The sequence below is a fragment of the Fringilla coelebs genome, assembly GCF_963513975.1.
Source record: "Fringilla coelebs genome assembly, chromosome: 3".
Lineage (NCBI taxonomy): Eukaryota > Metazoa > Chordata > Aves > Passeriformes > Fringillidae > Fringilla > Fringilla coelebs.
Genome location: NC_140030.1, coordinates 76,329,515 through 76,353,659, shown reverse-complemented (window position 1 = coordinate 76,353,659; position 24,145 = coordinate 76,329,515).

The following is a 24,145-nucleotide window of genomic DNA, read 5'->3' as shown; positions in this document are numbered from 1 at the left end:
AAAGAGGATGGCAGGAGAGACTGGGTGACAAGAAGTTCATGATGAGGTATGGAGCCCTTCAGCCTTGCCTGTCTGGTTGCCTGTGACTCCATCCAGCAGCACCTGCAGCTTTCTTCCATTAAGAACAGTTTTATATTTGTGTTATTTCTTCTGGTCAGAAACCCCTCACAAACTGTCAGACCCTTTGTTCTGAGCTGAGGTCCCCTTTAGAAAAAAGCTTGTGAACAGAGTATGGGAAAGATGGCATTTCTTTCTTTTTTGTAGTTAAGGGCCAAGGTAAACTGGCACCAAGGGCACAGCTTCACTTGCCCTGTCCTGTGCAGTGAGGGCTTTGGGATCCTGGATATATTTGCAGCATGTTTCATGAACACTATCACTGGGTGTATAAAAGAGCAGTTTATTACAGCAAAAGCTCTGCTGATAGCATGGTGCCCGCAGTGAGCTCACAAGGATGGCTGGATTATTAAGGGATGTAAAAAGAGCCTTTTAGAAGTGTCACTCCTACACACTAGGGTACAGCAGGAGGTGCACAGCAGCGGTCTGTGTGTCTCTCACAGCAGGGACTGTTGGCACAATGGCTTCTGTTTTTGCTGCCTGTTCAGTATTATTTGTTTTATGTTGATACTGTCAATGCACTTAAAGAGATTATATATTTTTCCCATGGCATAAACAAAATGACTTGCATTTTGCAAGGAGAGTAATGGTAATGAGAACTCAAGCTTCAAGGGGAAATGATAGTAAGGTTGACAGCAAGGAGAAATAAATCTTGTACATTCAACTTAGTGTGAGCTGACTGTCACTTCCTTAAATAAATTAATAAAGTCAAGTCCCCACGTTCTTACCTTATGAGGATGGGGAGAAGAGGGAATGAGCTGTGACCTTGTGGCAGGCAGTGTTTTTAGTAGATGATCTCTTACGATTAGCTCGAACCAAGCTTCAAGAAAGACATGAGTTTGGTGGTTCTCCTCAGGCCGATGTCAAACCTTTGCCCTCCCCCTTCCATCCACTACTTTGCAGCAGCCCAGAGCTAGACATGATTACAGAGACAGAGGATGATGTAAGGACTCTCCTGAAGCCAGCTGGGCTTAACAGGTCACTTCAGGAACATCTCCAGCCCTTCTCCCCTCCCCACTGTCACTCCTCCCACTCCTTGCTGAAGCAAGGACTGAAATGGGGAGGGGGAGTCACGCTATTAATAACTCTGAATCACTGCTCCCTGGAAGATGCTGAGCATTTGTTTATCCCTTGTTCCCAGGGGACAACATACTGTATGTTACAGCCATTTGTTGGTTTTTTTCCCCACCCAAATGCAGAACAGTGGCAGCTGAGCCGCTGTATGAGAATAGCATTAAAATGTGTAATGCACCATAAATAAACAGAAATAGACAGCCAGGAAGCTGTGGTAATCACTGCTTTGATGTAGCATGAATTATGATGTGTGTATATAAGTGAGCGAGTGTGCGGGGGCGGGGTTTCAGGGTTTCATGTTTCTGGCTGTGCTCGTTTTGACTCAGCTGCTGTTGCTCGGGGAAGAGAGCGAACCCAGTCTGTCATTTACCTATCTCCACCTTCGCACTGACAGCTGAGCATGTCCCTTGACTCAGAGGAAAGGGATCTCATTCTCCACCGCCTGTTCCCCTGGAGTGTCTCCTCCGCCTCCTCGCTGTCCCCTTTGCCCCGGTAGCAGGGCAGAAGGGGTAATGCTGGCTGTCTCCCAGGACCGGGTCACTCCTCCTGCAACCTAGAGAGGATCCTCTTACATCCCGGGCTCCGACATCACCTTCCAGGAGTAGCTGATTTATGTTTCTCGGGTCTACATTAGGCTGTAGGGGTTTTTTCTTGCTGACTTCCTGCTGCTGCTGGGATAGTGAAAAAGGCAATGGTTGTGTTAGCACGGACAGGTGAGGTTATTAACAACTCGGTGTCATGCTTCCCTCAAGATACCGAAATTAAAAAGGTGGCTGTTGCAGCCCAGCGCTCTGAGATCAGCGAGATACACACAGTAGGTGGAAAGAGAGGAAAGCCAGCAGAAAAAAAAGGCAGCACGGGTGTCTCCTTGTTGATTATCTCCTATCAGCTTCCCAGGGACTCCTTTAGCTGGCACAGCAAGCTGCTTGTTCGGAATTATCTCCTGCCCATCCCTGCTACAGCAGCAAGACAGCTTATTAAAACAGCCTAGCTTTCTTTTTGTGCTCTTTGCATTAATTTTTTACCTGGAGCCAATAGCCTACCTCTGAAAAACTTGTTTGGTCTGAATAGCCACAAATGAGTCTAACAGCGCTTAAGTGCTGCTCGGGTTCAATGAATTCTCTGACCTTATGATAATTTCGGTGTCACAGGGCAACAATAAATGCCAAAAACTGTCCGCCAGTCCGTAACTAGCTGCATACCCACCGCCGAGCGCGGCGGAGCTTGGCCTCAGGCCTGAGGCCAATTAAGGAGCGGGAGCAGCCGCGTCCCGGTGCGGCCCCGCGCCCGCCCGCGCCCTCTGGCGGCGCCCGCCCTCACGGCGCCCTGGCCCGCCCGCACAGCGCTCCGGCCCGTCCTGCGCAGCGCCCCGGCCCGGCCGCCCAGCGCCCCGGCCCGTCCCGCCCGCACATCGTTCCCGTCCCGCCTGCAGAGTGCCCCGGCCCGTCCGCCCGCACATCGTTCCCGTCCCGCCCGCAGAGTGCCCCGGCCCGGCCGCCCAGCGCCCCGGCCCGTCCCGCCCGCACATCGTTCCCGTCCCGCCTGCACAGCGCCCCGGCCCGTCCCGTCCCGCCCGCAGAGTGCCCCGGCCCGTCCCGTCCCGTCCCGCCCAGCGCCCCGGCCCGTCCCGTCCCCCCGCCTGGCTCCGCTGCGGGCGCCGCGCTCCGGCCCGCCCGGGGCTGCAAACGTCGGCGGGAAGGCTCTTTCTTCCTCACGCCAGAAGCGCCATTTCCCAGCTGGGGCAAGGCAGGGAAAGCGCAGGCCTCGGCTCTGGTGAAAAGCAGTCGTCTCGAGCAGGAAAAAGGTTTAAGAACCCAGAAAACTGGGAGCACTTAAATACTGTGAAAAATGCGTATTTTATGCTTGGCTTTTCGCAAATATTAAAGTGAATATTATATGTGTTATGCTAGAAAGTTATGCTGTATTAGTTTTCTTAAGTAGTGTGTTAAATAGAGTTTTAGGTTATAGGATAAGGTTAAAATAGAAACTATGCTATGTAGGGTACTTGTTTTTCTAAAGAAAGGACTCGCACCGAGGTAGCAGCCACAGGACACCCAAATCTTTCAGAGAAAGAGAATTTATTGCCCCATTATCAGAAGAAACAAACTTCTTCCCGCCTTGCTCAGTTCTGAAGATGCTGTCAGGATTAAGAGGAAGAAGTTGACACTGACCAAACAGAATCCTGTGTTTGAATGGCATTTATGCATCATGTATGAGATGTATGAATACTCAACAGGCTGTTGCCTTTAAGGGTTAATCCTCTGTTAATGTGTGTCTTGTTTTGGGGTTATGCTACCCAGCAAAAGGTACCCGGACATCCATAACTCTTTGTTTCTATTGTCTCATATTGTCCTAATCCAAATTGTCCAAAATTCCTATTACTCTAATTATATTGCTATTTTTATAACAATTTTATTACTATTAAACTTTTAAAAATTTAAAAACAGGTGATTGGCTTGTTTTACCTAATACCTAAATACCTAATACCAAATACCTAAAAATTTTTCAGCAGAGTCAGTCAAGCCTGACAGGCTTAGATAGTTCTAATGAACTGCTGAGCATGGGCAAAATTTTCCTGCAGCAGTGATATACTGACTTAACCACAGACCGTGCAGAAACTATCCGGCTGAAGGAGAGGTTTTTAGCTAGACAGTTTTAATGGGAATTTGGTGTCTACATATCTCCGAGCATCCAGAGGTGTATTTTTCTCATTGTTACCACTTAGTACAGTTACACTTTATTTTATTATCACTTTAGTGAAGAGGAAAGGTTGTACGTTGAAGTCTTTCTACTGCAATACTTAAAGCAAGAGGCAGCCCTGCAATTTTTCTCTGAGGAATAAAGGTGCACCTTGGTATAGCTGAGTTAATGCTGTAACTAATCTCTCCCTGACTCAGCAAGGAACTGAGGGATGTGCTTAACTTTATTCACAAACTCTAGGAAGTTTGTGAAACAGATGAATCCTTGTTGCTATGTGGCATAGCTGCACACTAATGGATGCATTAGAAAATGCTGTCACAGCGCACCTATATTGCCACACATGGTAATTAGTCAAATTGCAAGACAATTATCATTCCATTGCTGAGATTGCTGACTTGCACTTGCTTCACAAATGCTTGGAAACACCTTCCTCATTCTGAACTAGCAGGCCTAATTCTGTGTTATGTTGTAGCTCCATTGCCCTCCAGCAACGCAAAAGGCCTGAAGAGGCTAGAAATAGCCTCCGGAGAGCAATCTCTGACATAAGATGTTCATCCCAGCCCATCTGTTGGCATAGCACAGCTCCTCAGCACTAGCTCACTCCAACTGTCTCACAAACCTCTGCCTGGGGCCCTTGTTGGGAAGGGGCCATGTGTTTGACACGTACAAGCAGAGAGCACTGCCTAGCAGTAGCTCAAAAGCAGCTTATGGTCCTAGGGGCTAAATTAAACTCAGTTCAGGAGACAATAATAATTCATTAAGTGCCCCTTCCCTCACTCCTATCCACCAAATAGCATCTCCTCCTCCCCTTCTGTTCACTGGCTGTCCCCCAGGAGATCCTTGCTAGCCCTCTCTCCTGCAGAGAGGTTGAGTTGGAGCAGGGGGATGGTGCAGGACTAGGCAAGGAGCCAGTGATGGTGTATTTTGGAAATGATGGTAAGCAGGCAAGAGAAGGGAAAAGCAGGTTGTGTCTCAGTGAGCATCTCCGTGCACAGAGTGGCAGGATGAGCCCTAGGAAGCCCATGGTGGGCCAGCCCCTGTTTCTGGAAGCAGCACAGTGAAGTGGAATGTCTCTGCCTTCATTCCAATGTACCAGCTCACAGTGAATAGGCAGAGGGATTTGGGCAAGAGGTGAGACTCCTTGTGCTTAGAGCCACTAACCATGCCCTGCTTTTTGCTCAGGATGGGAACGCTCTCCTATCTGGTCTTTCAGGCTGCCTGGGGCTCTGTCCTCCAGTGGGAATGAAGCTGTTGGTGCTCTCCCGCCATGGGGCATTGATGGCCCTGGGCTTTCCAACGCTGTCGCTGAAGTGCAGAGAGAAGGTTGCCCCACTGTCCACCTGCCAAGCGCCAAGAGCTCAGACACTGGGTGCCCACTTCTTCTCCTCGTTCATTTAGATGTTGCTCTCAGCATAAATCCTACTTTTGTTATGCAACATTTTCAAAACAAAAATTATATGAGCATGAGGAATAGCCACTGCCTCTGCCTTGAGATTGCTTTTCCCTCGTTGTAAAGATAGGGCTTGATAAACTAACGATACAAAATAGCTTCTCCTAAGTCATATCTCTTTTATATTAGCTTTACAGGCTCAAGCCACCCAAGAAGAACATGAGGGTTTTTAATGCTCTCTCTTGATCAGAGGAAAAGATGAACATAAGGGGATTCTGCAGTGCAAGAGTTATTTGACAATGCAAGCCTGATATAATAAATTATTCTGCTCATTTCTGTAAGCATGTAAAGCATATGTAAACCAGCCCAAATGTCAGTATATTCAGACTTTTTAGAGTTTTTAATTTCTTTTGCATTGCAGAAGAAAAATACATTTTATTAAATGAAAAATTATTGACACTTCTGTTCTCACTAGCTGAAATTAATGAAAGCTTTGTCATTGTCTTAAAAGAAGTGAGAATCACACCATTGCAGTCCTGTTTAGTGTCATAAAGTTGTCAAACTGCCAGTTTCCTGTTGGCATGTTAATGGCTTTTCTTAATGATATTTAAAGCAGATAAATTATTTGTATAGTGATTTATTCTATTTTGCAATTAATTGCAGTCGTTGAAATATGTTTTATCTTACACTGGGGTTTTATTTTATATGGTGAGGCCGTCACATTTCCATTTTTTGTGGTATTTGAGAGCTTTATATTTGCCTAAAAGATGTAAGTATGGCAGTTAATGCCTGGATGAAAATTCAGTGTTCTGCTTTCAGATAGTTTATTACATTCAGTCAGTGTCTTTGCTGAGTAGAGGTTTACATTTTAAGGCCTTTTTTTTTTAATTTTAATCTTCTGACATATTATTACTAGGATTTCAGATAAATCCAATACTTTTACACTCCACATATTTTGTTCTTATTTGCTGTGGTTCTTTTTTTCATTTTTAAGGAATAACAAGAATGAAATGTGTATATAAAACAAAGATACATCATAAAACACATCACATTCTCTTGAAGATACTGCTAGCATAAACATATTAGTAGTTATAAATCCATCTCCAAGAAAAATGACTATATTTCTCTGCATTCAGCCAGCTGTTCATTAAATGGAAAGACACTCTTTCTAAATTGTCTAAATTTTAAGGTCATGTATCTCCTTGTAATGGCTCAGTCTTTGAAGGAGCATCCTTCCAGTTGTTAAACTAGCTCTCAAAATAAAGTCTTTTCTACTGTTTATTTGCATACAGATGAAATTTGTATTCACACAGAGAGCTAAGCCAAGGCTTATATTCTTTTTCCCCTGAAGATCTACTCTCCCACCTTTTAGATGCTTCTGCTTTTGAGGTGTGGAGGTGCATGTGAATCACAGCAATTGAGAAAGCAGCCAGAACTGCAGATTTCTGGTATTTCTCTGTCCTTCATATTTTACAGCTCTCATTGGGCTCCTGAACTTGACAGAAGCTTGGCCATTCCTACTGTGAATACATAAATCTAGGAAAGCTAGAAAACATGAAAAATAAGGTGTGCTACCCCTTGGATAACTGTTCATAATGTATGGAGGGGAATAGAGCATTACATTGTGGGGAGCTTTATTAGAATTCCCAAAGGGACAAAGTGACAGACCTTAGAATTATGTCAATACCCCTGGCATTGCAATCCTGCTCGAAGGCTCCACTGGCCAAAGAGCTGGGCCTCTACTCAATCAAAAGCAGCCCACCTGGTACAACTGAAAACTCTTATGCTGATGCAGGTGACACAAATGCAAAAACACTCCTACTTCTGGCTGTCAATAGCTTGTCTGTAATCAATCCAGTGTTTGGGTTTTTTTTTCCCTTAAACAATGTGAGGGTTTTTGTGGTATTTTTATGATAAATATTATTGAATGACGACTTGCCCCCAAAAGTAAGATTAGAATTTATTCAGGAATGCTCTTCTATTTAGCAGTTTTTAAATAAACACATAAATTAATAGATAAGCTTGTTAACAACTCTGAAGTAAAATTAATTTGTTGATGTAAATTGTTACTCAGCAGGAATGTCAGGTCTGTCTGCAGTTTTAGTTGCTGACAATCCCAGTGCCTTAAGTTATTTCCACAGGTTCCATGAAATAGCTCATAGATGTTTTTATTTAATATTAATATTTTATATTATTTTAATGTTAAAATTTGCTCTTTTATAAAACAACTTCTCCTAGACACCAGACTCCTGAGAAAATTGGAAAGAAAAAGAGAAAAATGAAATCACTCTAAAGCACCCACTCATCAGCCCTGTATCATAGGCTTAAAATTCAGAGATGATAATAAACTTTGCTAAAAAATAAAACAAGTTTAGCCATGTGACAGCAATGGATGTTTGAACATTGTAGGAAATAGATGATCTCTGAGTTATAGAAATTAAAGGTCAATCATTCAAATACCAGTTATTTGACTCACATAATTAGTGGCAATTGCTACCTATTTAAACTGACTGGTAAATGTTTATTTACTTTTGCATCATGTCCCCAGAGCAGCACAAAGCAGTCTCAACATACTGTGTCTAGCAGCAGAAACCAACCACGCTGAAATCAGAGGTGTCACTGCAGCAGGGGCAGAGACACCTCTGCCCTTGGCATGCCACCAGAAGGATGCTCTGCATATGGTCCTTAGTGCATAGCAGCTACCTCTGAATGCACTTGCCATTTCTAGGCAGATCTCTCCAATTTATCCTGAGCTCCCAGCACCACAGTGTGCTGCTACCACTGCCCAAGCTGGTTTCCTCAGATCCAGTGCAAGTATGTCTGTGCCTGCTGACATCATGGCTCTTGGCTCCATGAACCTGCCCACGGAAACAGGTGCACCAAACCTCCCTTTTTAAAATGCTCGCATAAGATTTGTGCGGTGGAGACCCCTGATGAAAGATGTTTTCTGTCAGTGGAAAGAGCAAACCATGGAAGCATGGATGCAAGTACAGGGACTGCAGCCTCACCTGGGCTCTGGGGAGTGCAGTGACTTCTCTGCTGTCCATACTAGCTTGCTCAGTGGGTACACAACGTGATTGTGCAGATCCTTGTTTGTGAAGACAGTTCAATAGCCTCCAATGAGACTGCTTGCAGAGGGTGGGATTTTCCTGATACACACAGCTGAACTTTAGGAATTGTATGGGATCCAAAGTCACAGGAGATAGATCCAGTCATATGTCCAGTGGATGAAATGGTGTCAAGTCAACTGCTGCTCCTGGCTGGTGGGAACTTTCTATGAGGATGGAAAGACAAGGCATAGAAATTACTTGTTCTTTATAAACATGATTATTTATAATTACTTGTTTTTATTTTATTCCCAGTAGAATGTAAGGTGAAATAAATGATTCATAAAGCTCATCTTCCCTTATCTGTGCAATTCTTTCTTGGGCTCACTGCTGATATAATTTATGCTTGTTTCTCCATTTACTGCAATTGCCCTTTATCAGAGTTCAGGCTATACTTTACTGGCTGATTCTGATAGCTGGAAGTAATGCAAAGAGGATGTTTTTTAAGTAGATTATTACAGGGAAAAGAATGATTTTCTATCACCATGATGATGTTTGCAAAGGGGATCTGAATTTTCTTTCAAACAATACTCTAACTGCTTAATCCTCTCACCTCTATGAATATTTATAAATACAAGAATCCAAGTTACCTTTTCTGTCACCCCAAAACCAAACATATTGATAAGACAATATGAAATGAAAAAATAGTTTTGACTTGAGAATTTTTTGTGTTGGTAGAGAAGCAAATATGAAAATAAATAATAATCTGAATAAACTCAATAAGCTTCAATGTCAGGGTCATATCTGTGCCTGGTGCTAAGAGGGGTAGTATTTGAGGATGACAGATGAACATTCTGTTTTCTTCTGGTCTTAAAAATCTATGAAATCAGATCTTTCAACTCTGGAAAAGTGCAACACTTTTCTCTGAACCAGACAGAGCTACAGAAAAGCATGTCAGACCTGGTCCTTTAAGGGCACCATGGTGGCTAAGTCAATGGGAATGCTGCCAATGTGATACTTGCAGAGTTCAAAGTGGCCTTTGAAGGCAGCACAATGAGAAGCAGTCCTAAGTATTTTGTGAAAACTTCCTTCCCCAACTGCTGCTGGGTTGGGAGCTGGTCTGGCTATGAAGGTTCAAGATGAGCGGCTGCCCTTGAGCATGTTTGCATTTACTTGCATCTGAATTTGTTGCTCTGAGAAACATGGAGATGCATCCAAAGCTCAGCCTCCCAGCCCAGGATGAAGAGGGAAGTCAGCATGGTGCAGGCAGATGTGGCCAGCCCCATGCTGGGGCGGAGAGGCTGTGCGGCTCCTGCCCAGGCTCTGCACTGAGTGCAAGGACCTCTGGACAGAAGCAGTGCTGGCCTCCTTCCCCCTGGCAGGGCACCAATTTGCAGACATATCCCCAGGCAACAGGAGATGAGCTAAGCCAGATGAAATTTGGCCAGTTCAGGTGATAAAGCACTTTGCTGCTGCAGAGCTCATTATGAACCTCACAGCCCTTTCTGGACCTAGGAGATAAACAAGGGAATTCATTAAGTGCATTGGCTTATTAAGAGTGACTGACTTACCTTAAAAATTCAGTCTACTTCATTTGTTGCTCATCATAGGTAATTGCAGATGATTAAGGATATGAGGGCTATAAATTTTCCACATATTGGGTAATCTCCACTGTCCTTGTCTTGTCCTAATTCTTTAGATTCTGATTTACAGTGACATACAATATTTTAAATTTTAATTTTTTTTTTAAATTGGCTGCAACTGGCTTGTCAAAGACACGCGAAGGCAATTTTTATTTCCAAGAAAAAAATCCAACACAGAAAATTTCAAATTTTAGTCCACTTCCAGTAGTAGAAATGTCCCTGGAATTTGAGGTACAAACATCCAAGAGTCAATAAATAGCAACTAACCCAAAACCCCAAAAGCAGGGAAAAAAAGAATTCTCAGGTCAGTGAATGGAGTTTGTGCCAACCTTTAAGTATTTACATCATCTGAACAGTACCAAAAATATTAAAAAAGTTAATGATGATCATGTTAAAGGTATGAAAATGGAGAATAACATGAAAGTGAAGAGAAATAGTTAAATGGCTGGGGAAAAAAATTAAATGCTTAAAAGGCAGCGTGTTAAAACAACAGACTAGAGAAGGCTATTAGAAGTAAAATACTCATCCGTTTAAATGTGGAAATCCTGTCCAAACGAGGAAAATAAAAGACAAGTTAAACTCATCCTGTTGAACATAGAACTCTAATGAGGCAAGCCAAAAAAAGATTTTGAAGAGCAACTTCCTACAGGCATAAAAGTGACTAATAAGAAGTTTCTCAGAAACAGGAAGCTTTTTGGAAAGTCAATGGGCTGAGAGATGATTAAGGTGCAAATAGGATACTCCAGGAAGCAGTGCTGTGGTGAGAAAGCTAAATGAATTATTTGCATCAATGTTCTCTTCAGAAGAGGTCATGAAGGTTTCTACACCTGAGCCATTCTTTACAGGTTCAATCCTGAAGAGCACTCAGAAATTGAACAGTCAACAGAGGAGATTTTCAGAGCAATTCAATAAAATGAACAGTAGCAAATCTCAAGGACCAGGTAGCATTAAACCAAGCATTCTAAAGAAGCTAAAATATGAGACTGCTAAACTACTAATTTCTGAAATCACTCCTGAAAGCAGAAAAATAGAAAGTTGCAAATGTGATGCTATTAAAAAGAAAAAAATGTTTAAGAAGCAGAACAGCAAAACTACTGACCAGTAAAATTGATTTCTGTACCAGACAAATTGGTAGCGATCATAGAAAATAGAATTGGTAAACACATCATTTTGTAGAGAGCAAACATGCCTCACAAATCCATTATCATCCTTTGGGGGAGTTAATGAGAATCAGACTAAGGGCATGCTGCCTGATATACAGCGGACCTGGGTTTTCACAAAGTGATTGACATCACCAAAGGTCCTTAAAGGAATTAAACAGTCACGAGATAAAAAGGAGGTCCCCTCACATGGTTTAATACATGACCAAAAGAAAAGTAACAAAGATTAAGGATAAACTTCCATGCTTACAAAGTGGAGGAACGGGACCCAGTTGAATCCCACAGGGTCCCTGCTGGGACCCGTGCTGTTCTGAATTGGATTTGATACAGGAATGGGAATGAAGTCAGGCTATGTTCCAACCTTCTAGCTTCCAACTCTTTTCTTTGATCAGGAATACAGTTTGAGTACAGACTGAACAGGTTGGTGCATAGGCCTTTATGACCAGGAGACCATTGCCAGGCTTGTGTTGTTGAGATTTTGTGGGTTTGTGACCAGGCTTGAAGAAAAAGGAAGAAGCACTTTCTTTCTTAGGTTAGAAACTGCAGTAATGGCAGGTATCAGGGAATATGTTGTGTATGCCTCAGACTTGAAAGAGCTGGCAGATATTCCTCTTGTGTATGTCAAGCAAATGAAATGCTAATATTGACCCACCACCAGCAAAGATACTTGTTGACTGAGGATGAGAGAAATGATGTGCCAATCTACAGACCAAGATGTCAGAAATATGATACTACAATAAGAAGCAACTTTTTATCATTGAAATATCAGATTTTCACAAATTGTTACTCTTAAGCAGTTTTATTACTCTCTTGTATGAATTGAAGCTCTCTATATGTTTGGCCATCTGAAAAATCCAGGTAATTTTTTACTGCAGATATATGGAGATAATTGATTGTCAAAAGCTAAGTGGTCACAAGTAAAAATTATTTTCTCTGCTTTAATTAGTGAGCCTTTTCAGACACTTTGAGTCCTTTACCCATGAGAAACTTAGGGCAAAAACAACCTTTGTATTGGCAGGTACACATCTATGTTCTCTTTTGATATTAAATAACCGCAATGTTTCTCCTTTAGAGATGTTATGGTCCCATTAAATGAGATGCTGTTTCAAAACTTATCTTTCAAATAAACTGCACTATAACTGTTGAATACAATGATCATAACTCTGAACTACGAATCTATTCACAAAGTGCATTGATGATGCTTAGGGTTATATTTCTGAGCCTTTTGCTTGCATAACGGCTGTTTTGGGGCTTGGTAGTTAGTATGGTTGTGTAGTTTTTACTTCCAAGTAACATAACAGCCTAACAGCAAGTCCCTTGTATGAGAAATGCTTTTATCTCACTTTCAGTGGAGCCATGAGTATAGAACAGGTAAAGATACCTTTGTATGGTTTGGTATAGCTTGCATACATATAGACTCCCATATCTTCCCCATAGACTCCCGTATCTTCATATGTACTGCACATCTTGGGCATCAGGGCAGGCTGTAGGGTATATGGCAGGTATGTGTCAGGTGCTGCATATATGCATTGTGTTATCTACCAGGGAAAACTCCCATAAGGGAAAATGATAATTTACAGACATGAAATTAGTGAAACTCTGAAGAAATCACAGCACAACACTGTAAAAATAGCTGTAAAAACCTGCTTTCCCGCTCTTACCATGACAGTGAAGTTAGTGGAATTGAGGAATTTAATTAGATTGTCTGCTTGTGTTGTTTGGCACTGCCTCGTGTTTTGTGGAATAACAGGCCCTGCCATCGAATTGCTCCAAGCTCTGGTTAGAACAAATCAGTTCACATCAATTCACATGAACAGTACAATGACAGGTTACACCATTGAAATGTGGATTTAATGTGCAAGGCAATGCCAATCTGATCTGACAGTGGTTTATAGTGATGGTGAGCAGCTGTCAACAAGGACACAAGTGCATGGAGACAGAAAGCCCGGAACATCCAACAGATTCTACTTTTACTTATCCTCCTTTTGTACTGATTCAGTAAAATTGCTTGCATTTGCAAGGATACCAGGAAAAAATTAGGTCACGTAGCACAATATTGTCCCTGAAGTACTTCCATTGAAATGGATAGAATGATACCCACTTCTTTCTTTCAGTGCTAAATACTGCCCATTATTATTTCTGATGTGTTTTGCATGAAATGAATTAATCAGTTGACAGGTTTAGAGTAGGAAGAGATTAAAAAAACCCCAAACTAAATCTGTTTCATGATGTTCCCAAATTTGCTTTAGGCTGAAAGAATCTTCTGTGAAGTCTCTTTCTATCTTTTCCTTATTTGTATAGTCTTCCATAGATACCTGCTATCAATTACTGTTCATAACATGATGCTGGAAGAGCTGAATTTTGGGTTGAGCTGTTAAGTCCATTCCTATGTGTATGGTGAAAGACCTTCCCCTCACATACAATTTCTGCAAGACTAGGATACTAAAACCATATAACTTCAATTCTGCTTATCTTTCTGAGAGATTAGGGAACTACAAAATGACTAAAGCGAGCAGCTGCCTGAACTGATATCACACGGCTGAATTTTTCACCATTCTTTTTCTCTTAGTATATTTGTTAATTTCTGTTGCAGCAAGATTACAAATGAAGCTCAGCTGACCAGGGGAAAGTGAGAATAAGCACTGAGTTTTTATCTAGGGAACAGAACGTTTCTTCTTCTTGGACAATACTCTTACCATTTGTGGGATGAGGTGAACAGATAATAAGTACAAATCTTTGTTAATGTAACCATAAAGTTTTACAGCAAAAATTGAAAAGGTCAAGTAGTGCAAAAATCAAGGTTTCTGTAGCAATCTTTAACTTGGCTTCATTCCACAGCTGAAGTATTTTCTTTTCTATTTTATGTTGTTAAATGTGTCATGTAATATATTCCTCTCTGACGCTAAATGTGTATGATAAGTACACAAGGCAGGAATTGTGGTAGAGGTAACTGTTGCCATGGGAACTTTAACTTTTGCATACGCCAAGTTTGAATCTGTAATAGTGAAATCATAAGACTACAATGAAAGGGGGTATGGCACATCCCTCTGACCCACCCCTTGGAAGCAATCCCTTCTTACGTACCTCCCTACCAGCTCCATGCTCCCACATCTGATCCACAGCAGGTCCCTGCACCGTGGTGGGGAACACTGGACAGTTCTTCTGCCTCTCTTTTTCAGAGAGTCTATTGAATTTCTTCCTGATACTGTCCACTTACAGGTGAGCCTCTAGAGGCTTGCTCACAGGTTCAGATCTGACCTATGCTGCCTTATTCAGTGAGTTCATTAGCGTGTGCTTAGCAACACTTATCAGCTCTCTGGCAATTCCAGATGCATTTTCCCTTAGCCTCTCACAGCTACGGGGTTATGGACCTATTTTATGTTGTGAAGAGCAAGGGTATTTATTGTATGGCAACTTCTACTGGATCCAGCCAGAACCTGGAACCCTACTCCAGGGGCTTGAAGAAAGTTATTTGTTCCCTAAGCATTTATGCTATCAGTTTCCTAGAGAAATACACTACACAGAAACTTTCTTCCTTTAGGCACTTTTCCTAACCTAGTCTTAAAATGGGATTTGCTGTCTTGCTGAAATTCTGATGCAGCAGTGTTTGTTTACTCCCAGATAGACCTCAAACCTTGAAATATCAAAAGCATGAAATAGAACTGCAGAGTGAAACATGTTTGTAGATAACAAAACTGTTCATTTAGTCAGTCTCTAAAGACACTCGTCACCTTGTGGGGATTTTTTCCAATATCCTGTATTTTTTTCCTTCCTGTGGCCCAGAATCTCTGGCTGAAATGTAGCTCCTGAGGATCTCTGTAGTGGGGAGAAGCCCAACCTCTGTATCTGTTGTGCAATTCTGTGGGCCTCTTCTGACAGGAGATCCAAACAGAACTTTGATATAGGAATACATTTTCCTGGAGAAATGCCAAGCCACTGTTCAGACATTTTGATAACACGCTGGTGAGGTAGCCTGGGTGGCTCCACAATCTCTGAGTGTATGAACCACTTTGTTCTCACTGCTTTTCTGTCCAGTGATTTTGCATAGCTTTAAACTCAGGAGGAAGAGGCATGTGGAGGGAGGTGTGGAGAGACAGAAGGAAAGAAGGGAAAAAAAAAAAGAAAAGAAGGTTCATCTGTCTTTCTTCCACAATTCGCACAATTATCAAAGGGAAGCGACAATCAACATAAATTGAGAGGTAGCTTCCCAAGCAGCACTGTGTGCCATCACTTGTAGAACAAAGAGTTTATTCTCTCCCTCTTGGGACGATCACCCATGCCAAATATTCTGGCACATTCTTGAGCTTGCTATCCAAATAATATTCACTTCCTAACAGGAACATTTGTCTGTGGGTAATGCTCTAAGTTATACTGCTGGGGTTTGTAGGGCATGAGAATTTTCGGTGTTGGAAAGAGCATAAAAGGCCACCTCCTCTCTCTGTAGGCAAACAGAGACTTTGCATTCTCTTCATGTAGGCTCTTCTTTGTCTTTAGGCCGGAGATTGTCTTAGATCCAAGTCAACCAGACAAAAGCTGATTATCTCACCTTTAAATAGAGGGATTATGGAGAAGTTGAAACTGGGTAACAGATCTTGCACTTGAGAAGCTGAGGGGGATAACCCTTCAGATGAAACAGATTTGAAGGAAGAAGGGGAAAAAAATTTCCAAGTTGAAGATTAATGCAGAGCCACAGCTCCAAGCATCACCCTGACATTTGAGTCATCATTCATAGTTATTTGTATCTGTATAGAAAGGGAGCACAAATAAATAGTAATTTTAATTTGTTCTGCAGTAGCAAATCTGCATTTTATTTTTAAATGTTCACCATTGGGGAAACTTTCTTGAGAAGCATTAAAAAGAATGAAAATGCCAACGTCAACATTGACATCTTTATCTTTTCTCTTCCCACAGCACCACAACAAATGTTTTGGGCTTTTTATTAGCAACATATATTTCCTCTTACTTATTGTGGATGCCTTGAAACTAAATGGGCTGCAATTACGTTCTTGAAAATACACTCCCTAGAACAGCTATCTTCTAGGACTATTGTAGAACAGGTCCCAAATTAGTACAAAGAAATGCTCAGCAGAATTCATCTGTGCAAAGGTAATTTTAAGCCACCCTTTAATTTTGCCAGTCCTTTTTTACTTCTGCTGATATCCTGAAAACTGTTTTTCATCTTCACTGTTGGAATGCTGTTAAGGTGAAAATGCTGATGGTGGCCTGGGCTTCCTGAAGGAGGCTTGGTGGCTCCTGGGTTTCCCTGGGCTGCAGGAACACATAGACTTTCCCTCTGTCTGACCGCAGTCTCTACACGGTCTGTGCTGGGGGGAGTTTTGGAGTTGTCTCAGCATTAGTGTGCTCACAAAGGGTTTTCCTGTGCTGGTACCAGCTCCCTAAATTTCCATGTTGCTTCGGGCTAGCAGAGAGGTGGAAACTAGGTTTTGCCTTCAAAATACACTAAAACTGAAAGCAGTTTTCTGGCATGACCACACTAGCACTGTTTTGACTCTGAAATGGGTATTTCATTGAAGATCATATGGATCAAGAGTCTGGAAGTAAGATAAACCAGATTCCACAGGAGCTTTTCTCTGTTCTCTGTCTATCCTACAATATTTAATACTTGGAACCGTAACTATTGAAGTCATGTTTTTCACCAGATCAATATGTATGGAATTGGGCCTGATTCTGCTTTAAGCTGGTACAATTTCAAGGAGGTGATCCTGATTTATACTCAGGTAACTGAGAGGAAAATCAGTTCTATTATATCCATAAGAGTGCTCATATTTTAAAAGGGCTAGAGTTTTAAGCTGTCATTTCAGCCAAGGCAAATAGATTTTCTTGTCACCTGTCCTCAGAGTCTATGACAGCTAAGAGCTCTTTTAGATGAGTTGGTGGAGGATAGCAACAAGCTATGAAAACACCACAGAGTGTCTTTCTAGTATTTTACCTTTTCTTCTGGTCTTCTTTATATCATCATAAACTAGATAAAACAGCAGTGCACAGCATGAGTAGCATTTTGATGTCATTCAGGCTACCAAAGAAGTGGAAGATACAGCTTAGTTCTAAGTGCCAGACATGCACTGGCAAGATTAATTTACTGCAAAGTCAGAAATCTGAGTAGGTTTGAATTATCCTCCTGCATAGTGCAAAAAAATCAAAAAGAAAAGAAAAATATTGCACCATGGAAATTGGTGTGGCATAGGGGAAAGAAAAAAACCCATTTTCATTCCACTTTAGAGATAGCATCAGTGTCTAGTATTAAGACAAGCTAGTGAGAATATCTAACGCTGACATTAGAAGAGAAAGGTATTTGTCTTCCCAAGACAGGCCAAATTCTACTTTTTCAGTTGTTCTGAGGAAATACAGATTTACACCTGAACCAATAAAAGCAGGATGAACTCCTTTTCAGCATGCAAGAAGAGAAGAGATATAGATCACTCTGCAAAGCAGAAGGAAACAGCGCAAAGTAATTTGCACCACCAAAACACATTTCCCCCTCCAGTATGAAGCAGTGGGGAGCAGCAATCAAAATTGATTGTTCCAGTTAAAAATCTACATCATGATGTTACTGAAAAGGTAGAATGATGAGCTCAGCTTTTCTACAACGTGTCACAAAAAGTATAGGCAGGACCCTGTTAAGATTAAAGAGTCCTTTGGCACATTGTACATTTTCTTGGCTAATTGTAAATCATTAATTCTTTTTTTAATGATAGTTTGTTTACTTCATGGGCAAGCCATTAAATTCAAATTACATCTTGAAGGAAGTTTACTTCATTTGGGCCTTACCATGGAAACCTCTCATGTATTTGTATTTCTAATGTGGATGAACGGGTCAGATTTTAATAGCAGGTTAGACAGGTGTGATAGTCAAGATGTATCAATAGCACTGCTCACTACTCTTTTTTGCTTTAGCAGTCCACTTTTACCTTTTTTTGTGCAGAAACTCAAAATATTTATGTGAATATGTAAATCAGGGTGATAAAAATGATAGAAACCCTTTTTTTCCCTCCATCTCCTGAGCCATAATTTTATGTTTTATTGCTGATTACAGTGACATTAAATAGTCAGTAAAACAAGTATATCTGCATCACACAGTGCATAAACAGCATTTTGGATGACTGTCTAAGTTATTTAAAATTTTTCAGTGGCATGATATTTAGAATTGTACCCTTTCTTAGAAATCCCTTTCCTTTTTTGACTTCTCAATGGCAGTGATTTTTATGAGTAAGAGGTTAGAGCTCTATAATCAAATTCATTACGCTGAAGTAGAAAGTCTTTTGTTTGCCATTAATTTGAAAATAAATTGTGTCACTAAGTCTCTTCCTTCATTGAAAGATAAGCATTTTGTAAAATTAAATAAAGTGCAAAGTTGCATTCTCAGGTAATCTTGTGCAGTTCTTGACAGTCTTGTAAATATGATCTCAACTTCTCTGATGATTTTCTAACTTATACTCCCCCATGAATCCTCCTTCTCTCCCCTCCACCCTTACCTTAGGCTTTGCCTTATGCAAGCAGGACAGCAAATCTACCCAGCTCAAAAATGAAAGCAGGTTTTTTTGTGGGTTTTTTTTTTTTGTTGTTGTTGTGGGTTTTTTGTTTGTTTTTGTTTTTGTTTTTTTGACAGTAGAGTTTCTACTTGGAGCTTGTTCAAACCCTTCTGGGTTTTCAGAAACCAGTGACAGAAATGGTTCTGATTCATGGCTGTGCTTTGTTACCTTTCAAAACCCTTGTGTTTGTGAGCTCTGCTGTTGCTGGCTGTGTTGGTGTTTACTACGTGCAGATGCCATTATGCAAGGTGCTGATCTTGCTCAATGTGGACAGGAGGAGTTTAGCATCTCGGAAGATGTCCACAGTATCTTGCAGGATCATGGCCAAACCCTGGAAACAGTTTTACTTCCACTTTCACACAAACAATTGATGCTGAGTAATCTTTGTGATAATGCTAGGATGTCATTTTAACTTGCCTGCAATTTTTATTTATTTTAATGTTTTGCTGTTTGCTGAAAGTACAGATTTTGCATTATAAAGATAAGCCTTTCTCTACCATCATATGGCATTATTGTGTCAGGAAATAAAAACATTCCAAGGTTGCTTTCCACGATACATCAAAGTGTTGAACAGAACTGCACATGGGCTAATTATTTCATTTGATACATAACCAGGATGTCAACTCAGCCTCAGCAAAAGCCTCTGGGAGAAAAACAGAATTACCTGTACTTATGCAAAAATGTTCTGGAGATCAGCTCCAGGAGACCCAGTAGCCATTTTGTAAGAAAAGTAAAAAATATTCTCATCCTTAGCTGGTAGATTCCTCTAGGGAAAATATGAAAATACATGAGTAACTGTCAGCCCAGAAGGCTGATAAACATAGCAGTTCTTCAGATAGACACTGATTTTCATTCTGGTAAAGTCATGCACATATTCTCCAAACTACCTTAAAAAACCCCTATGTTATAGTCACAGATACCAGTTTTCACCTTAGCCATGGAATAGTGCCTCTCCTTAGAATAAAGTCTGGTGTATCCCAAGTAGCTTAGTAGCAATTGGAGCACAATTACTGCCCTTGAATTTAACCACTATAAAAAGAGGATTCTCCACTGAACCACAGTCCTTCCCCACATATTCATTTTGTACAAGATGCATTTCCACCTGGGAGCTGCTAGTAAGCCTGTCTTTCATAGTACAGCAGGTGACACAGTCTCTGGAATGTGCCTCTAGTCCAGGACACACTTTGGAAAGGGCACCTTAAGTCTCTGTAGTTAAGCAGATTACCATATTCACAACATTCCTAAACTCCACCTACATGAATGATAAGAACTTTGATCTGCTGCTTCAGGGAGAACTTCATCAGTGCTTTTCTTGTAACATCCTCATCTGCCCCAGAATTTGCCTCTTCCACTTCCACAGACAGACCTGGCTTCTCCCTTGACGTGGGTTGGGTTATTTGTACCAACCTTGATATGCTTGCAAGGAGATTGATGGTGAAATCCCCATCAGAACTGGATGCTGTGGAAACTCTGACAGAGTTTCATATGCCTGAAATCTTGTCAATGTGGCCAGTGAAGAAGGAGTTTGGCTCTGCTGGGCACATTTTTGTAGTAGGCTGTCTCAGTGGGATTCCTGTCTCCATTCAGCTTCCCAACCACAACCAACCTGCAGATCTCTATATGTTTTGTTTACCAACATGAATAAGTAAGAGGTCTCAACAGTTCTTGAACATATGTAAGGCAAATATTTCTCTTCTGGGGAATGATGGACTTACAGTTTATATACCAAAATTGCATTTCTCAGTACTCAGGAAAACTTTTCACTGTTGATCATACTTTGTAAATTGTGCCTCTGAGATGAGATGCAAACAGCAAGCTATGTCAAGGCAAACACATATTTAGGCACAATTGAAAAGATGGCCAGTGTTTGTGGGAAATGATCATTTTAAATTATGATGTGCCACTGGCACTGATCTGGGATATCACACCAGAGTCAGCCCACCTGCTTCTGAGATTCATCAGGCTGGTCCTCTTTTTCATAAAATCACAATTTGTATTCCTTCCTAGGATCATCATCTAATACACATATTTCAGTAAAATCACCAGCTCTTAGAGTCTCGGGGAAGCTTAGAAAAAAATCATAATGGCTTGTTTCTTGTTCCTAGATTTTCCAAATGTTCTTGATTTCCTTTTCCAGCACCCAGAATGCACATCTTATTTTACTGCTAACTGTTAGTCAGAAATGAGCTTTGCTTAATTCAATGGGCTTTTTTACAAAATGTTAGACTGTTTTGTAATACTTATACTATGGCATAAATATTTTGCAAGTGTGCTAAAAACGACATTGCTTCTCTGTGGCTTCAGAGAAAGTTTTTTGTGTTTTTCTGAATGTAGTAGGGCCTTCTTATTTTTTCTGAGGCCAGTGGTTACAGACATAGTCACTTATACATACACACACACACACACACACACACTTGCAGAGGCATTCATACAGATAAACAGCTTTACAAAAACTTAGCCTGCATGTAAGGGCCTGGATTAAACGACCTGGACTAAAAAAACAGAACAAAACAGAAGTAGTAATTAATCAAAATAAAAGTGAAAAGAAAACTTCCAAGTTGGTGCAAATTCGGAGAAATATTCCTTATCCAAGTCAAAATTAGAAATTAAAATCTACTCTATTTTTTAACATCTCTCATTCAGAAAAATTACACTGATGTAAATGTCTTGATTTTGAAAGTACACGTTTTGGTTTCTATTTGCTAAAATCTTTTTGAAGAGAGTTGACTGAGAAGTCAACGCTGTCCCAGAAATAATTCCAAACTGAAAAACACAAAGTTTCATTTAGTGAGGTTCAGACCTGGGGTTGAGGCCATAGTACTGCTTTCGGGATTAGGTTTCTGCACGGAGTTAGGATTTCTGTCTGAAAGGATTCCAGAATATGGATGCTGATCCCTCACTCCAGATTGGCCCCTGCTTCTGTGGCCCCTGATGGCTTGATGAATGTGCACACACGCTATAAAGAACAGATGGTGGAAGTCCAAGCTGTCCCTATCTTAAAATGCCCTATAGACATGTTTTGCCCTCATGTTCTTATTTATGCAGCTTTCTCAAGAAGAAGGACTTCGGAAACCACCTGGCCCACAGTATAAGATCCACTCCCAACACACAGGTCTGAACCTCTCCTAGATTTTTTTCCAGGAAGAAATCCAAGTTCTTCTGTTGTTCTGAAAATACTCCAGCACTGGATTACACCTCTGGTGAGGTGATAGAATTATCCCAAACCTTGCAGAGCTGTCAGAGACACACTGACAGAGAGGTGCCACTGTTGCCTCAACCTAGGCTATACCGAACCTTTGACGAAACACATTTAAAAGGATGTGCCAGCCACACTAGATGGGCATGCACTAGTGAGATTAGTATGTCATTGTGTAGTGTTCTACAGCGGTTTGAGATCTGTAAATGGTTTTTAGGCATCAGAAAAAAATGTTCCCTGTTAAGGCAACTATGAAATGGTACACATTTTTCCAGAGTTTGATTCAAAGAGCACCAAAGTCAATAGGACTCTCAGTGTTACTTGAGAGATTAAGACTTGGCTCACCAGGTGATTTTTTTCCCTCTGTCTGCTTGGATGTAAATTCAGAAAAACTGTGTGTCTTTTGCATTGGGAAATCTATTCTCACAGCTAGAGATCTTTTCTGTTAAAAAAGACTAAGCTTGAAAGAGGAGAAGAGGCTGATCTAGAGAACAAAGGAAATGCTGCACTTTTTGGGGAGTTTTCAGCAGTGCAGTGAATTTTTTCCTTTTATCGGAGTGCTAAATGTGTGGTATCTCACACACAGCAAAATATGGCCCTCTGCTCTCCTTTTCTAGAGAAAGCTACCTGTAAGATATGGCACTGCCTTGTTTTCTTGGAAACCCTGGCTGTATATGAAATCAAACTCCAGTCCACATCTTTAGTGTACAAGAAATGTGGGAATGTTAAATTCAGAGACAGGGTGGAAGGTCTTGATTTCATGTGAAGGAGGATCAAGCTGAAGTGATCCCATGCTAATTGCCATGATATTGTGCAAGACCCCTTGAAATTTCTCTGTAATGCCATTTTGTTCCATCAACCAAAATAAAGTTATCATGAACTCTCACAGCCATCTGTAGCATATTTTTTGATGACTGTGCATCATTGGTATGTATTCCCAGGAAGTGTGAAGTATAATAATTAATAGGCCTCATTCCACAGTACTGAAGCACCTAGGAGGATTTCCATCAGCTTTCATGAGAGTTGAAACGTGCCTTAGCTGAGCTATCTGGGGAAGGAGAAGCTTTCTAAATTACATATTTTTCTAGCTCTGCAAAAGGTTTTTTGGGGTCACTGTCTGCTCTGGGTGAAACACATATTTCTAGCCACAAACAAAAGGACTGCTCATCTCACCTGACTAGCATGTTGGCAAGGTAAGGAGACAATAAAATAAACTCCATCCTCTCCAGTTCTCAGACTATCTGTTCTGCAACATCCAGGAAAAGAGGACATAGTTTGTGACATAGCCAAAGGCTTAATAACTTGCAATTCCTGAAATAACTTAAAATTCCTGCAGTCCCAAAGGCCTTGAAGAAGAAAATGCCAGACTCAAGGATGCCTACTCCTTCAGCGGTTTCCTGCTTTCATAGCAAAGGAGTTCCAGCCCAAAGGGATCATTTAATAGCAACTGGGGGCACAGGATCCCTCTGTGGAAACCAGGGATAAAAACAGCTGTAGAATCTGCAGTGAGTTATCAGGCAGGATTATAGCCACATCTCCAGAAAAAAGAGATGCCACTAGTAATAAGGAAGTCTAACAGAAAAGAGAAGACCTGTGTCTACTCCTCAGCAACTCAGATTTTTTTGGCAATGCCCAGGGGAGGAAGTTAAGTCTCCACATAAGCCTAAATTGAGCTAATTCCATCTGCCTCAACAACAGCAGTTGCACTCTCCCTCAGTGAGCAGTGGAGATGGCAAAACTTCTCCCTGCCTCTGTTCATCCCACCAAGGTTGCCTCAGTCTCTTCCACACCCATTTGCAAATAGCCAGCTCCCCTGAAAGCCTCAAGTGTGTCTAGACATTGGCTAATCCCTTCCCTTGTGCCAGCTGGGTGACATCAGCATACTGAATACTGCTACAAATCTCTGCACAAGCCAGGTCTCTTGGCACACGTTATCACAAGCATTTCCCATGCTACTTTGATGGAATCACTGCACACTGAGCACCGCTGCCAATGGCCACCTGTTAGGGTGCCTCTGGAGCATGAAGGTGACAGCATCAGAGAGCAATTCCCTGCAGTCCTGGGAGGCTCTGAATCAGTAATCAAACCTCATGGTCATGGCTATCCTCCTCAAGGAAACACTGTGGATTCAGTTTCCTTGTCTGTACTTAACGGAAGTTAATCTAGACGTTCCAAACTTTTCCTATCACTATTAATTCCCTTTTGAGGGCTATAAGTTTTGATCCTGTCCAAGTAAACCTGAGGATTCAGGAAGTTAGCACTTTACACAGC